A 15,625-nucleotide genomic window follows, 5' to 3' on the forward strand; every position below is an offset into this window, starting at 1 on the left:
CGCGCCCGCGCCTGGGCTCGTCCCAGCCCCGCCGCCGCCGTGGCTGTGGCTGCGCACGCGAGGAGGACGACGGCGGGCGCACGCAAGGAGGCCAACGGCGGCTGCGGGCGCACGGGGCACTTTCCACGCACGTGAAAAGTTCAGCGCGCTGAAGCTCACGCGCCAAATATACGACTTGGGATCCAGTTTCGTCCGGCGCGCTGAACACTTTTTATAGCGTGCTCTATTATGCAGTGTCTGTTGAAGTGCTATTTTCAACTTCGCGCGCGCTAAACTTGTGAATTTTTTGGCGCGTCGCTAATATTGGGCGTCTGTTGGAGATGCTCTAAGATGACGATGGATTTATATGCTACTAATTGGTAGAAATTTCATTCACCATTTGTTTGGATCTCAGTTCTTCCACATGCCAAAGGGATTGGGTCGCTCGATGCTTACCATTTCTCAGATTCAGTTGAGTCTCCGACTCTCAGTGTATATATATATATATATATCAAGAATATATGGCAATAAACTATTTACTAATATTTTCTAATTAATATTAATTAAGATTTTGATTAGATTAATATGTGATTAGGTGAAAGTGGTAGACAGAATGTACTTTTTATCTTGAATAGTATTTACTATTCACTAGATAGGGCACTATTCACAAAATTGCTTTACTATTTAATACACCATTTGAAATAGTATTACACTATTTACAGCAATATTTAAATGTTTTGTATTATATGCTCGTTCCGTATTCACTAAGCAGCTTATATCTTAATGCAGGATCTATTTAGAGGCTGGCGAGGCCAACAATTCGTCCGACAATGTGCGCAAAGGTGTAAAATTCTACTAAGTACTCACCATATTTTTCATTATGTTGTGTCAGATGTAACTAGTTACGTTCACTTAGCAGTTTTAATTGCAAATTTATGGAGTAAATTCCTATCGTCTTCTCAGGCAGTTCCACCTGAAGGGAACACTTCTCTACGGCCACAAGGTTCTTATTCAAACGTCACTCTGGGCTACACAGAGAACTACACACGCGGAGGTTTCTCCTATAGGATCCCTAGCATAAGAACTCGTCCCATAAATTCATAAATAAAAGCACTAAGTGAAACCAAGAAACTACATCATTTTAACAACATAATTTACATATGGTTTTCCTTTTTGGGAGGCCCCGAAGGGATTACACACAACTAGGAAATTACCTTCAAACTCTTGGCGAACTAAGCGCCTTTTTTGCTATTCTACTAGTAGTAGTGGTGGCTAGACTACGAAGGAAGTGGTGCTCTGGTGGAGAGTCTTGATGCTCTGAGTGCTTCGTGCTCTCCTGTCTCTTGTGTTCCTCTCTTCTTGAGCCCAGCGTCTCTTTTTATAGCCGCAAGGGGTGGCTGCAAGGAAGGCCTTCGCGAGCATTCCTTCACTTATTTTACACACGGTAGTATGCACACATGTCCTACTAAGGTACACGCGTGTCCTTCTAATAATATAGAAAAGTACGAGAGAGTGCCGACAAGCTTCAATCTTCAGGAATCTTTGCTTTCTTCACGTGGCATTGTCTCTCGGTGAATAATTGGCTGGCTCTTCTTTTCTTCTTCGCTTGCCAGCGATGCACTTCTTCATGCCTTCAGATAGGTAGCTCTTCTTTAGGAATCCTTGTGTCAGTGTATGCGTACATACATGCCAAGGCTGGTTAAATATTCAACACTGCTTATTCATTTAATTTAAATTTAATATAACTTGCTTAAATATTAGACATTGCTTAATTATTTTTTTCTTTTTCTTTTTTCTTTTTTTACAGGGGGTCTTCCCTGCCCATATGATTGATAATACCTTATCAATATTTAAAGGATCTATTATGGGAATTTCTATCAATATTCGGGTCTTTCTATCAATATTCGGGTCGGGTATAGGTCCTCCGCACCCGAATAATTGATAGCAATATCAATATATGCAGTTTGGGCTTTATTCAGGCCGCTGCCCATGCCCTGCTATGTCCATATGATCATCATCATTTATCAGATTGAAATCATATTTTTCATCACATTCTTTCTTTATTTCCTCAAATTTTTCATTCATTTCTTGCCTTAATTCTTTTAATATTTCCTTCTTTAATTTTTTTCTTTATTATCTTTGAAAATTCTTCAAACCTTTTATCCATTTCTTGATCTATGTATTCACTGTCTAAAGGGTCAAGCCCCTTTAGAAGGCATTCTTGATATGTCTTGTATTTTGGGGATTCTTCCTTCTTTATATTTTTTGAGCTTGATGCCTCCCCCTTTGTGGGAGTTGGTGAAGCAGGTATATCTCTTTTCATTTGAATATAGTCTTTAGCCTTTGGGTCAATATAATAATCTGGTCCTAATACCTTTCTTGCCCAAAGTAAGGCCTCATCTATACTGTAATATCTTTTGAATGTTAAATCTCATCCATTTCTTTTTGCATCTATTTTTTCAATCATAATAATTTCCCATTCCAAATATATGCCAGATATATTTCCATCGAATATAAGATATAGAGTTTCTCCTTTTGGTATTTCAACCTTTTCTGGTTTTGGCACATTTTTGTTTAATTCGTTAAAATATTCAGCCAAACTGTTGAGAATGGATAAAAAATATCCTTTTTCCTCTCTTTTGAGAGTATATTGGAACCAAAAGTTATCCAATATGCATCTTTGAGCTTCATCAAGCTTGATATGGGCTTTTGGCTTGAAATTGAATGTATTTGGCTAGAACATTTTCAGCCTATTTTCTTCTCCAAAGAAGAGATATTCATCCTTGTTGGCGAATAATCCTCTCCTCATTTCTGCAAATTTGATGCACGAGAAAATATGTCAGGTAAGGTATTATTCTTCCCCTTAATATGCTCAAAAATAAGTTTATAACCATTCCCAGCTATAGTGTCTTCAAATAAAACCCATCTTCTAGTTGAGCTTTTCTTACTATTAATTTTATTGTAATATCGACATATAGCTTCACAGTCTGTTCGCACTGTAAATTCTTTAAATCCTAGATATAGCCTAAATGCATTTATTGCATTTACAACTGCAAGAATTTCTCTATCAATATTATTTACTGTTTTTAACTTATAACTTCTCGAAGCATATCTGCATATTTTTTCATCTGATTTTGGAGAGTATTTATTAGGTTTTTGTTTTAATATAGCACCCCATCCTACCTTAGATGCATCTGTTTCAATTATAAAATAATTGTCTTCTAGAGGCAATTCTAGGGGTTTAAAATTCTTGACTTTTTCTTTGATGGCCTTTACTAATTTTATATCTTCAGAATTGAAGTATCTTTGACCATTTTTTCTTAATTTAGCATATAAAGGTCCTGCTAGCTTTGCTAAGTTATCTATATAGTTTCTTGCATAGTTTACAATTCCTAAGAATTGCTGCAAAACCTTTTTATCACTCATATTATCAGGAAACTCTAATATTTTCTTTGCAATATGATCTTGTAGATATATCTTTCCTTCTCCTATTTCATGACCAAGGAAATTTATTTTCTCTTTACAAATTTCCATCTTCTTTTTAGATAGTATAAGCCCATTTTGTTCTACCTTTCGAAAGAACACTTCAAGATGGGCTATATGCTCTTTGTATGATTTTGAGAATACTAACAAATCATCTACCTATGCTAATATAAATGCTTGATTCTCATTAAATATATTTTGCATCTTTCTTTGAAATAGTGCAGGTGCATTCTTTAGGCCTAATGGCATTACTAGCCATTCATAATGGCCTTGTGGACAAGTAAATGTTGTCCAGGGAATAGATTCTTCAGCCATTTTTACTTGCCAAAATCCTGCCTTTAAGTCGAATTTAGAGAAATATTTACTTCCTTGTATTCTGTTAATCCATTCCTGCTTATTAGGTATGTTGTATGCATCGTCAACTGTATTATCATTAAGCCTTTTAAAATTAATTACCATTCTAGATTTACCTCTAACTTCTTTAGTATGATTTCTAACTATAAAAGCAGCATATCGATGAGGGCTTCTGCTTTCTCTTATAGCTTTTAACTTTAATAACTCTTCAATATGCATTTTGAACTCTTCGATATCTTTAGGAGTAGCTTCTATTGGTCCTGACTTAATTATATAATCTGGATTTATGATATTTATTTTGCAAACTATAGAGTTCTTATCCCAATGCTTCATTGGTATTTCTCCAATAATTTGTATGCTTTCTAGTCTTCGCACAATCTTATCTATATCCTTTTTAGATTTTATATCTCTATACCAATTTGGAGAGAATGATTGCAACCTAATGCATTCTGTACATGTATTTTCTATATGATATTCTTCTATGGTCTCACTAAGTTCTTCGTCTTTACAGAATTCAAGGGGATCTGGACTTGTGCTATATTCATCATCTAAATTAGATATTTCTACATTTTGCAAGGACTTTCTTTGTTTGCGCACTTCAGATATGTATGGAACATTATCTTGATAAGGGATAAATGTTACACCCTCTTCATGTATGATTGTGGTTTGTAAAGATTGTTGTAAAAATCTTAACCCTATTATCATGTCATCATTTATTACTGAAAACACTAGTGCAGAACCGGGCTTTAGTGCCCAGTTCGTGACGGCCTTTAGTGCCGGTTGGCGAACCGGCACTAAAGAGTGGGGACTAAAGGGCCCCCCTTTAGTACCGGTTCGTCACGAACCGGCGCTAAAGTGCAAACACGTGGCACGAGCCAGGCCCGTGTGCGTGTAGGACATTAGTACCGGTTGGTAACATCAACCGGTACTAAATGTTTGGGTGTTTTTTTTAATTTTTGCTTTAATTTTGTGTTTTCAATTTGGCTTTATTTTCCATTTAATTCTTTTTTGTTTGCTGGTATTTCACGATAGTACAAATTGTACACGTTATGCATATATATTAAATAGATTTTCTCGTATGTAGAACCGTATATATATATATAATCATCGAATGTCTCACAGCCAACACCATTAACTATTCACACATATACACATGTATATACATATACAATTTCTACTACATGTTGCCTTGGTGCCTTCGGAGCACGATGACAAGTGGTTCATGGGGGCGGTAGCGGGTAATAGTATTCTCCTTTCGGATCTATGACCTGGTCGAGCAAAAATCCGGCTATTTCCTCTTGAAGTGCTTGTATGCGGTCCGATGGTAGGAGCTTATCCCGCACCGATCTGAACTGTTAAGAAGGAGATCAATATGCATGTGTGTTAGTTGTGTGACTAGATATCGATAATGGCGTGAATAATGTTCTGACAAAAACGTACCCAGTCCTGTCTATCAGATCTGCTCCTTTCGCACATCATCATGCGAATGTTCTCGCAAACGTAGTATGCACACAGATTATTCCCTTTCGCCTGCCTCAGGGCCTTTACGAGAATGGAATTGAATCAGATAATGATATTGAAACAAGAATTAAAGAGATGGTAGCTAGCTAGTACTACTTAATTACTTACCTTTGGTCGATGCCAAAACAACTTTTTTGGCCACGTGCCTGGAGTCACCTTGATGAACTTTTCCCATGCCCTGCCCGCCGGCAAAGAAAAATAAGAAAGGGGTTATTAAATAGTTCATATCAGGAACTAATTAATAGTTAATAATGATTGAAATTACCTGTTGACTATCCCCTTCACGATGGTGTAGTCTGTATCTTCTTTAGTTAGTGAGTCCAGTAATTCAACTTTTCCTTCCTCAACTTTAATGTCTAACAAGACCCAGTGCCAACTGCATACGCACACGTTTGCATGTCTTAATTAACCGGGCATGTGCATAAAATTAATCAACTACCATAAACCGTATACACTTAATTATTAACATCTAGCTAGCTAGTAAGCAAAAATAGAATTTGTAGTACAAGACAGTGTGACTCACGAGAAGTTGTAAGGAAGTAGTATATCTTCATTGGTATTGAGGCGCTTCAAGAACTCTAGCATGCTTTCTTCTACATCATCTCGACAACATTCAATCTACCATATGTCCTGATTAATGGTATTTGGGTCAATGAACCCAACGCCATAGCGTCCAGTTTTTTTCATTTCATACATCTTCATCCTGCATATAATACCACAGAAAAAGAATATAGTGAGGATAATTACATATAATGATTGATCAAAATTATCACTACATAACTAGCTTGAGACTTAAATTACAGAAAGAAATCACTTACAGACAATAGCAACTGATGATAGACTTGTCGAGTGCGTCTTGATTAAATAACTGAAATAGTTATGGATACTCAATGGCCAGAGCTTTCTCATGGTAATAATGCTCATGCTTGACATTCACCATGAGGGACTCTCGATTAGAAATCTTGGTAATGTTCATGTACCATTGATGCAATTGATACATTCTCGTTGGGAGGTCCTTGACCTTGTCTGGATGGACCAAAGGTTTGCCCCGGACATATTGCCATGCTATTTCCGATTCTTTAAGCGCAGACATGGGCTCGATTTCGAGGAGTTGTCCAACAGAGATATTGAGCATTTGAGCCTGCATTATATGATCCTCTGTTATTACCACATCACCATGCTGGGGAACGCTAACGGTTTGCCCACAATAATATTTGGCGCGCGTACTACTCCTCTCATGTGTTGTTGGCACAACAAGCGGGGGGATCGCTTGCGCCGCCTGTTCTCCCAACTGGGGAACGGTTTTCCCGCATTTTTTGCCAGCTGCTTTTTGGCTCGAGCTTGAGCTCGCTTCCTTCTGTAGTCGTGCTCGATGTGCCTTCCTGATTTGGCGCTCATAGTCCGAGTCAACAGGCTTGGGAGCTGGTTCTCTAGCCATACGAATGAAGTGGTCAATTACTTTCTCAGGCACTTTCTCCTTTGGCGGCGGTGCCGGTTTCGGTCCAAAATGGGCGTCCACTTGGGCTTGCACTATGGCTGTGTTTTGCTCCTTAGTCATGTCGTAAGGCCTCTGAGGAAGAGGAGCGAGGCTTGGACCATATTTATATCGCTTGCCTTCGCCTGTACTTCCTGAACTACCTTGACTCGTACCGCTATGCACCAAAGCTGCGGGATGTCTCTTCTGCGATTGCTGAGACGGCGGAGACGGCTGACGTGGAGTTGGACCAGGAGAAGTGGCCTGACGATGTGCCGGAATTGAAGCAGGAGGTGTGGCTTGACACGGTGCTGGACTTGCAACCGGAGAAGTGGCATGGCGATGTGCCGGGCTTGAAACCGGAGGAGTCAGCTCACGCGTTCGGGGACTTGGAGGAGGTGGCGGACTTTGAGGAGGAGTCGTCTCACGCGTTCGTGGACTTGAAGGAGCGGGAGTCTGCTGACTTGGTGGCGGACTTCGAGGAGTCGGCAGACGACATGGTGTCGGTGGACTTCAAAAGATTATGCAATCCTTTCTCCATAGGATGATACGATGTATGGCCTCTTCGAGTGTGCGCTCGTATTCACCTCCAGGAATGTCAAGCGTTAGCCCCGAATATGGGTCCACCACTTCATCAACCATGACACGAGCATAGCCCTTTGGAATCGGGATGCAATGGTAGGTTGCTTCGGGGGTAACTGGAAAAGCAACACCGTCCGCCACCTTCATGGATATGTTCTTCATTTTGGAGTGTAGCTCGCAGTTAGTGTTCTCTATGATGTCATCCACAGGGTAATTATCCAGTAGTGTGTCGCCCGGGGCAGAACCAACGCTGCTTCTCGGCATAGATGGGACGGTGCTATCCAATGTTGGACGATCATCCGCTTGCTGCTGCCGCTGCTGAGACCCCCTTTCCTGGCTAAGTGAGTCGATCTGCTGCTGCTGCTGCTGGAATTTGAGTGCCAAGTCCGCGTGCCTTGCTTCTAGGCCTTGAAGGCGTTCTGCGTCCTGCTTCCTCTGCTCCTCCTCCAGCTTCCTCTTCTTCTCGTCCTCCATCTTCTTTCTTGCACGGGACCTGTAGTCGTCATTCCAGTCCGAAAAGCCCTCATACCAGGGAATAACACCCATGCCTCGTGTTCTTCCCGGGTGTTCAGGATTTCCCAGGGCGCGCGTAAGCTCGTCGTTCTCTCTGTTGGGCGTGAACACCCCCGCTCGAGCTTCTTCTATTGCGTCAATTATCTTTTGTTCGACTCCTTTTAGACTTGCCTTCTTTGAAACCATGCCTGTCTTCGGGTCCAACGCCCCCCATGCGCATAGAACCAAGTTCTGCACCTGGGGGGCCAGTGCCGGGTAACCGGAGTGACCCCTGCATCCTCCATCTCTTGCTCAGACTTATCCCACTTAGGCAATGCCACCGCGTAGCCACCTGGACCCAGCCTATGGAACTGCGTCTTTCTTGCGGCATTTGCCTTGTTTTTCATCGACCATTCCTTAGATATTTCTGAATCCTTGAAGGTCACGAAATCGTCCCAATGTTCTCTTTGCTTCTCCAGTGTTCCCTTGAAATCTGGAGTCTTCCTTTCATTAGCGTGAATATGATTTGATCATGTTTATTGCAATACGGTTATTCATTTAAAATCAGAGAATAATTGTTGTTCTGTTTACATGAATAAAACCTTCAAATGGTCAAACACCCAATGAAAATAGTTTGTTGGATCTCGATCGTAGTAATACACATATCCATAATATTGATGCCAAAAGATGCAAAGTTAATAATGATAGTGCAACTTATTTGTGGCACTGCCGTTTGGGTCATATCGGTGTAAAGCGCATGAAGAAACTCCATAAAGATGGATTTTCGGAATCACTTGGTTATGAATCATTTGATCCTTGCGAACCGTACCTTTTGGGCAAGATGACTAAAACTCCGTTCTCCGGAACAATGGAACGAGCTACTGACTTATTGGAAATAATACATACCGATGTATGCGATCCGATGAGTGTTAAGGCTCGCGGTGTGTATCGTTATTTTCTGACCTTCACAGATGATTTGAGCAGATATGGGTATATCTACTTGATGAAACATAAGTCTGAAATAGTTGAAAAGTTCAAAGAATTTCAGAGTGAAGTGGAAAAATCATCGTAACAAGAAAATAAAGTTTCTATGATCTGATCATGGAGACGAATATTTGAGCTACGAGTTTGGTCTTCATTTGAAACAATGTGAAATAGTTTCGCAACTCATGCCACCTGGAACACCACAGTGTAATGGTCTGTCCGAACGTCGTAATCGTACTTTACTAGATATGGTGCGATCTATGATGTCTCTTATCGGTTTACCACTATCATTTTGGGGTTATGCATTAGAGACAGCTGCATTCACGTTTAATAGGGCACCATCAAAATCCATTGAGACGACGCCTTATGAACTGTGGTTTGGCGAGAAACCAAAGTTGTCGTTTCTTAAAGTTTGGGGCTGCGATGCTTATGTGAAAAAGTTTTCACCTGATAAGCTCAAAACCAAATCGGAGAAGTGTGTCTTCTTCATATAATACCCAAAGGTAACTATTGGGTACACCTTCTATCACAGATCTGAAAGCAAGATTCATTGCTAAAATGGATCCTTTCTAGAGAAGGAGTTTCTCTCGAAAGAAGTGAGTGGGAGGAAAGTAGAACTTGATAAGGTAATTGTACCTTCTCCCAAATTGGAAAGTAGTTCATCACAGAAATCAGTTCCAGTGATGCCTACACCGATTAGTGAGGAAGTTAATGATGATGATCATGAAGCTTCAGATCAAGTTACTACCGAACCTCGTAGGTGTTCCAGAATAAGATCTGCACCAAAGTGGTACAGTAATCCCATTCTAGAAGTCATGTTACTAGACCATGATGAACCTACGAACTATGAGGAAGCAATGATGAGCCCAAATTCCGCAAAATGGCTTGAGGCCATGAAATCTGAGATAGGATCCATGTATGAGAACAAAGTATGGACTTTGATTGACTTGCTCGATGATCAGCAAGCCATGTTAAATAAATGGATCTTCAAGAGGAAGACGGACACTGATAGTAGTGTTACTATCTACAAAGCTCGACTTGTCACAAAAGGTAATCGACAAGTTCAAGGTGTTGACTACAATGAGATTTTCTCAACTGTAGCGATGCTTAAGTCTGTCTGAATCATGTTAGCAATTGCCACATTTTATGAAATCTGGCAAATGGATGTCAAAAATGCATTCCTTAATGGATTTATTAAAGAAGAGTTGTATATGATGCAACCAGAAAGTTTTTGTCAATCCTAAAGATGCTAACAAAGTGTGCAAGCTCCAGCGATCCATTTATGGACTGGTGCAAGCCTCTCGGAGTTGGAATATACGCTTTGATGAGTTGATCAAAGCATATGGTTTTATACAGACTTTTTGAGAAGCCTGTATTTACAAGAAGGTGAGTGGGAGCTCTGTAGCATTTCTAATATTATATGTGGATGACATATTGTTGATGAAAAGAAGGAGTTCTTGCCTGTGATGCAAAGGTGTGAAGTTGAGTAAGTCTCAAGACCCGACCATGGCAGAAAATAGAAAGAGAATGAAAAGTCATACCCTATGCCTCAGTCATAGGTTCTATAAAGTATGCTATGCTGTATACCAGACCTATTGTATACCTTGCTCTGAGTTTGGCAAAGGAATACAATTTTGATCTTATAGTAGATCACTGGACAGCGGTCAAGAATATCCTTAGTGAGGACTAAGAAGATTTTTCTCGATTATGGAGGTGATAAAAGAGTTCGTTGTAAAAGTTACATCGGTGCAAACTTTTACACCAATCCAGATGACTCTAAGTCTCAATATGGATACATATTGAAAGTGGGAGCAATCAGCTAGAGTAGCTCCGTGCAGAGCATTGTAGACATAGAATATTTGCAAAATATATACGGCTCTGAATGTGACAGACCCGTTGACTAAACTCCTCTCACGAGCAAAACATGATCATACCTTAGTACTCTTTTGGGTGTTAATCACATAGCGATGTGAACTAGATTATTGACTCTAGTAAACCCTTTGGGTGTTGATCACATGACGATGTGAACTATGGGTGTTAATCACATACAGATGTGAATATTGGTGTTGAATCACATGATGATGTGAACTAGATTATTGACTCTAGTGCAAGTGGGAGACTGAAGGAAATATGCCCTAGAGGCAATAATAAAGTTATTATTTATTTCATTATATCATGATAAATGTTTATTATTCATGCTAGAATTGTATTAACCAGAAACATAATACATGTGTGAATACATAGACAAACATATTGTCACTAGTATGCCTCTACTTGACTAGCTCGTTTATTAAAGATGGTTATGTTTCCTAGCCATGGACAAATGAGTTGTCATTTGATTAACGGGATCACATCATTAGAAGAATGATGTGATTGACTTGACCCATTCCGTTAGCTTAGCACTTGATCGTTTAGTATGTTGCTATTGCTTTCTTCATGACTTATACATGTTCCTATGACTATGAGATTATGCAACTCCCGTTTACCGGAGGAACACTTTGGGTGCTACCAAACGTCACAACGTAACTGGGTGATTATAAAGGAGTACTACAGGTGTCTCCGAAGGTACATGTTGGGTTGGCGTATTTCGAGATTAGGATTTGTCACTCCGATTGTCGAAGAGGTATCTCTGGGCCCTCTCGGTAATGCACATCACTATGAGCCTTGCAAGCAATGTAGCTAATGAGTTAGTTACGGAATGACGCATTACGTAACGAGTAAAGAGACTTGCCGGTAACGGGATTGAGCTAGGTATTGGATACCAACGATCGAATCTCGGGCAAGTAACATGCTGATGACAAAGGGAACAAAGTATGTTGTTATGCGGTTTGACCGATAAAGATCTTCGTAGAATATGTAGGAGCCAATATGGGCATCCAGGTTCCGCTATTGGTTATTGACCAAGAATAGTTCTAGGTCATGTCTACATAGTTCTCGAACCCGTAGGGTCCGCACACTTAAGGTTTCGATGACAGCTATATTATGAGTTTACGAGTTTTGATGTACCAAAGGAGTTCGGAGTCCCGGATGAGATCGGGGACATGACGAGAAGTCTCGAACTGGTCGAGACGTAAAGATCGATATATTGGACGACTATATTCGTACTTCGGAAAGGTTCCGAGTGATTCGGGTATTTTTCGGAGTACGGGAGAGTTACGGGAATTCGCCGGGGAGTATATGGGCCTTATTGGGCCATATGGGAATAGAGGAGAGAGGCCAAAAGGAAGGAGGCCTGCACACCCCCTCTGGTCCGAATTGGACAAGGGGGGCAGCCCACTTTTCCTTCTCCCTCTCCTCCTCTTTCCTTCTCCAACAAGGAAAGGAGGAGTCCTACTCCCGGTGGGAGTACGACTCCCCCCTTGGTGCGCCTCCTCCATAGGCCGGCCACCTCCCCCCTTGCTCCTTTATATATGGGGGCAGGGGGGCACCCCAAAGACAGAACAACAATTGATCCTTGAGATCTATTAGCCATGTGCGGTGCCCCCCTCCACCATAGTCCTTCTTGATAATATTGTAGCGGTGCTTAGGCGAAGCCTTGCGACGGTAGAACATCAAGATCGTCACCACGCCGTCGTGCTGACGGAACTCTCCCTCGACACTCGGCTGGATCGGAGTTCGAGGGACGTCATCGAGCTGAACGTGTGCTAGAACTCGGAGGTGTCGTAGTTTCGGTGCTTGATCGGTCGGGCCGTGAAGACGTACGACTACATCAACCGCGTTGTCATAACGCTTCCGCTTTCGGTCTACAAGGGTATGTAGATTACACTCACCCCTCTCGTTGCTATGCATCACCATGATCTTGCGTGTGCGTAGGAAATTTTTGAAATTACTACGTTCCCCAACAGTGGTATCAGAGCCTAGGTTTTATGCGTTGATGTTATTTGCACGAGTAGAACACAAGTGAGTTGTGGGCGATACAAGTCATATTGCTTACCAGCATGTCATACTTTGGTTCAGAGGTATTGTTGGATGAAGCGGCCCGGACCGACATTACGCATACACTTACGCGAGACTGGTCTTACCGCCGTGCTTCGCACACATGTGACTAGCGGGTGTCTGTTTCTCCAACTTTAGTTGAACCGAGTGTGACTATGCCCGTTCCTTGAGAAGGTTAAAACAACACTAACTTGACGAACTATCGTTGTGGTTTTGATGCGTAGGTAAGAACGGTTCTTGCTCAGCCCATAGCAGCCACGTAAAACTTGCAACAACAAAGTAGAGGACGTCTAACTTGTTTTTGCAGGGCATGTTGTGATGTGATATGATCAAGACGTGATGAGATATAAGTTGTTGTATGAGATGATCATGTTTTGTTGAAGTTATCGGCAACTGGCAGAAGCCCTATGGTTGTCTCTTTGTTGCATCAGATGCAAGTGCCAAATAATTGCTTTACTTTATCGCTATACGATAGCAATAGTTGCAAGAGCAATAGTTGGCGAGACGACCATGTGACAACACATTGATATAGATCAAGATGATGAAGATCATGGTGTCGTGCCGGTAACGATAGAGATCATGACAGTACTTTGGAGATGGAGATCACAAGCACAAGATGATGATGGCCATATCATATCACTTATATTGATTGCATGTGATGTTTATCTTTTATACATCTTATTTTGCTTAGTTTGACGGTAGCATTTTAAGATGATCTCTCACTAATCATCAAGAAGTGTTCTCCCTGAGTATGCACCGTTGTGATAGTTCTTCATGCTGAGACACCACGTGATGATCGGGTGTGATAGGCTCTACATTCAAATACAACGGGTGCAAAACAGTTGCACACGCGAAATACTCATGTTAAAACTTGACGAGCCTAGCATATAACAGATATGGCCTCGGAACACGGAGACCGAAAGGTCGAGCGTGAATCATATAGTAGATATGATCAACATATTGATGTTCACCGTTGAAACTACTCCATCTCACATGATGATCGGACATGGTGTAGTTGATATGGATCACGTAATCACTTAGAGGATTAGAGGGATGTCTATCTAAGTGGGAGTTCTTAAGTAATATGATTAATTGAACTTTAATTTATCATGAACTTAGTCCTGGTAGTATTTTGCAAATTATGTTGTAGATCAATAGCTTGCATTGTTGCTTTCGTATGTTTATTCTGATATGTTCCTAGAGCAAATTGTATTGAAAGATGTTAGTAGCAATGATGCGGATTGGATCCGTGATCTGAGGTTTATCCTCATTGCTGCACAGAAGAATTATGTTCTTAATGCACCGCTAGGTGACAGACCTATTGCAGGAGCATATGCAGACGTTATGAATATTTGGCTAGCTCAATATGATGACTACTTGATAGTTTAGTGTACCATGCTTAACGGCTTAGAATCGGGACTTCGAAGACGTTTTGAACATCATGGACCATATGAGATGTTCCAGGAGTTGAAGTTAATATTTCAAACAAATACCCGAGTTGAGATATATGAAGTCTCCAACAAGTTCTATGGCTAAAAGATGGAGGAGAATCGCTCAACTAGTGAGCATGTGCTCAGATTGTCTGGGTACTACAATCACTTGAATCAAGTGGGAGTTAATCTTCCAGATAAGATAGTGATTGACAGAATTCTCTAGTCACCATCACTAAGTTACTAGAACTTTGTGATGAACTATAGTATGCAAGGGATGACGAAAACGATTCCCGAGCTCTTCGTAATATTGAAATCGACGAAGGTAGAAATCAAGAAAGAGCATCAAGTGTTGATGATTGACAAGACCACTAGTTTCAAGAAAAGGGCAAAGGGAAAGAAAGGGAAACTTCAAGCAGAATGGCAAGCAAGTTGTCACTCCCGTGAAGAAGCCCAAAGCTGGACCAAAGCCTGAAACTGAGTGATTATACTGCAAAGGAAATGGTCACTAGAAGCGGAAATGCCCTGAATATTTGGTGGATAAGAAGGATGGCAAAGTGAACAAGAGTATATATGATATACAGGTTATTGATGTGTTCCTTACCAGTGTTTATATTAGCCCCTGAGTATTTGATACTTGTTCGGTTGCTAAGATTAGTAACTCGAAACAGGATTTACAGAATAAACAGAGACTAGTTGAAGGGGAAGTGACGATGAGTGTTGGAAGTAGTTCCAAGATTGATATGATCATCATCGCACACTCCCTATACTTTCGGGATTAGTGTTAAACCTAAATAAATGTTATTTGGCGTTTGCGTTGAGCGTGAATATGATTTGATCATGTTTATTGCAATACGGTTATTCATTTAAAATCAGAGAATAATTGTTGTTCTGTTTACATGAATAAAACCTTCAAATGGTCAAACACCCAATGAAAATAGTTTGTTGGATCTCGATCGTAGTAATACACATATTCATAATATTGATGCCAAAAGATGCAAAGTTAATAATGATAGTGCAACTTATTTGTGGCACTGCCGTTTGGGTCATATCGGTGTAAAGCGCATGAAGAAACTCCATAAAGATGGATTTTTGGAATCACTTGGTTATGAATCATTTGATGCTTGCGAACCGTGCCTTTTGGGCAAGATGACTAAAACTCCGTTCTCCGGAACAATGGAACGAGCTACTGACTTATTGGAAATAATACATACCGATGTATGCGATCCGATGAGTGTTAAGGCTCGCGGCGTGTATCGTTATTTTCTGACCTTCACAGATGATTTGAGCAGATATGGGTATATCTACTTGATGAAACATAAGTCTGAAATAGTTGAAAAGTTCAAAGAATTTCAGAGTGAAGTGGAAAAATCATCGTAACAAGAAAATA

This window comes from Triticum aestivum, chromosome 7B (genome assembly GCF_018294505.1).
Source record: "Triticum aestivum cultivar Chinese Spring chromosome 7B, IWGSC CS RefSeq v2.1, whole genome shotgun sequence".
Classification (NCBI taxonomy): domain Eukaryota; kingdom Viridiplantae; phylum Streptophyta; class Magnoliopsida; order Poales; family Poaceae; genus Triticum; species Triticum aestivum.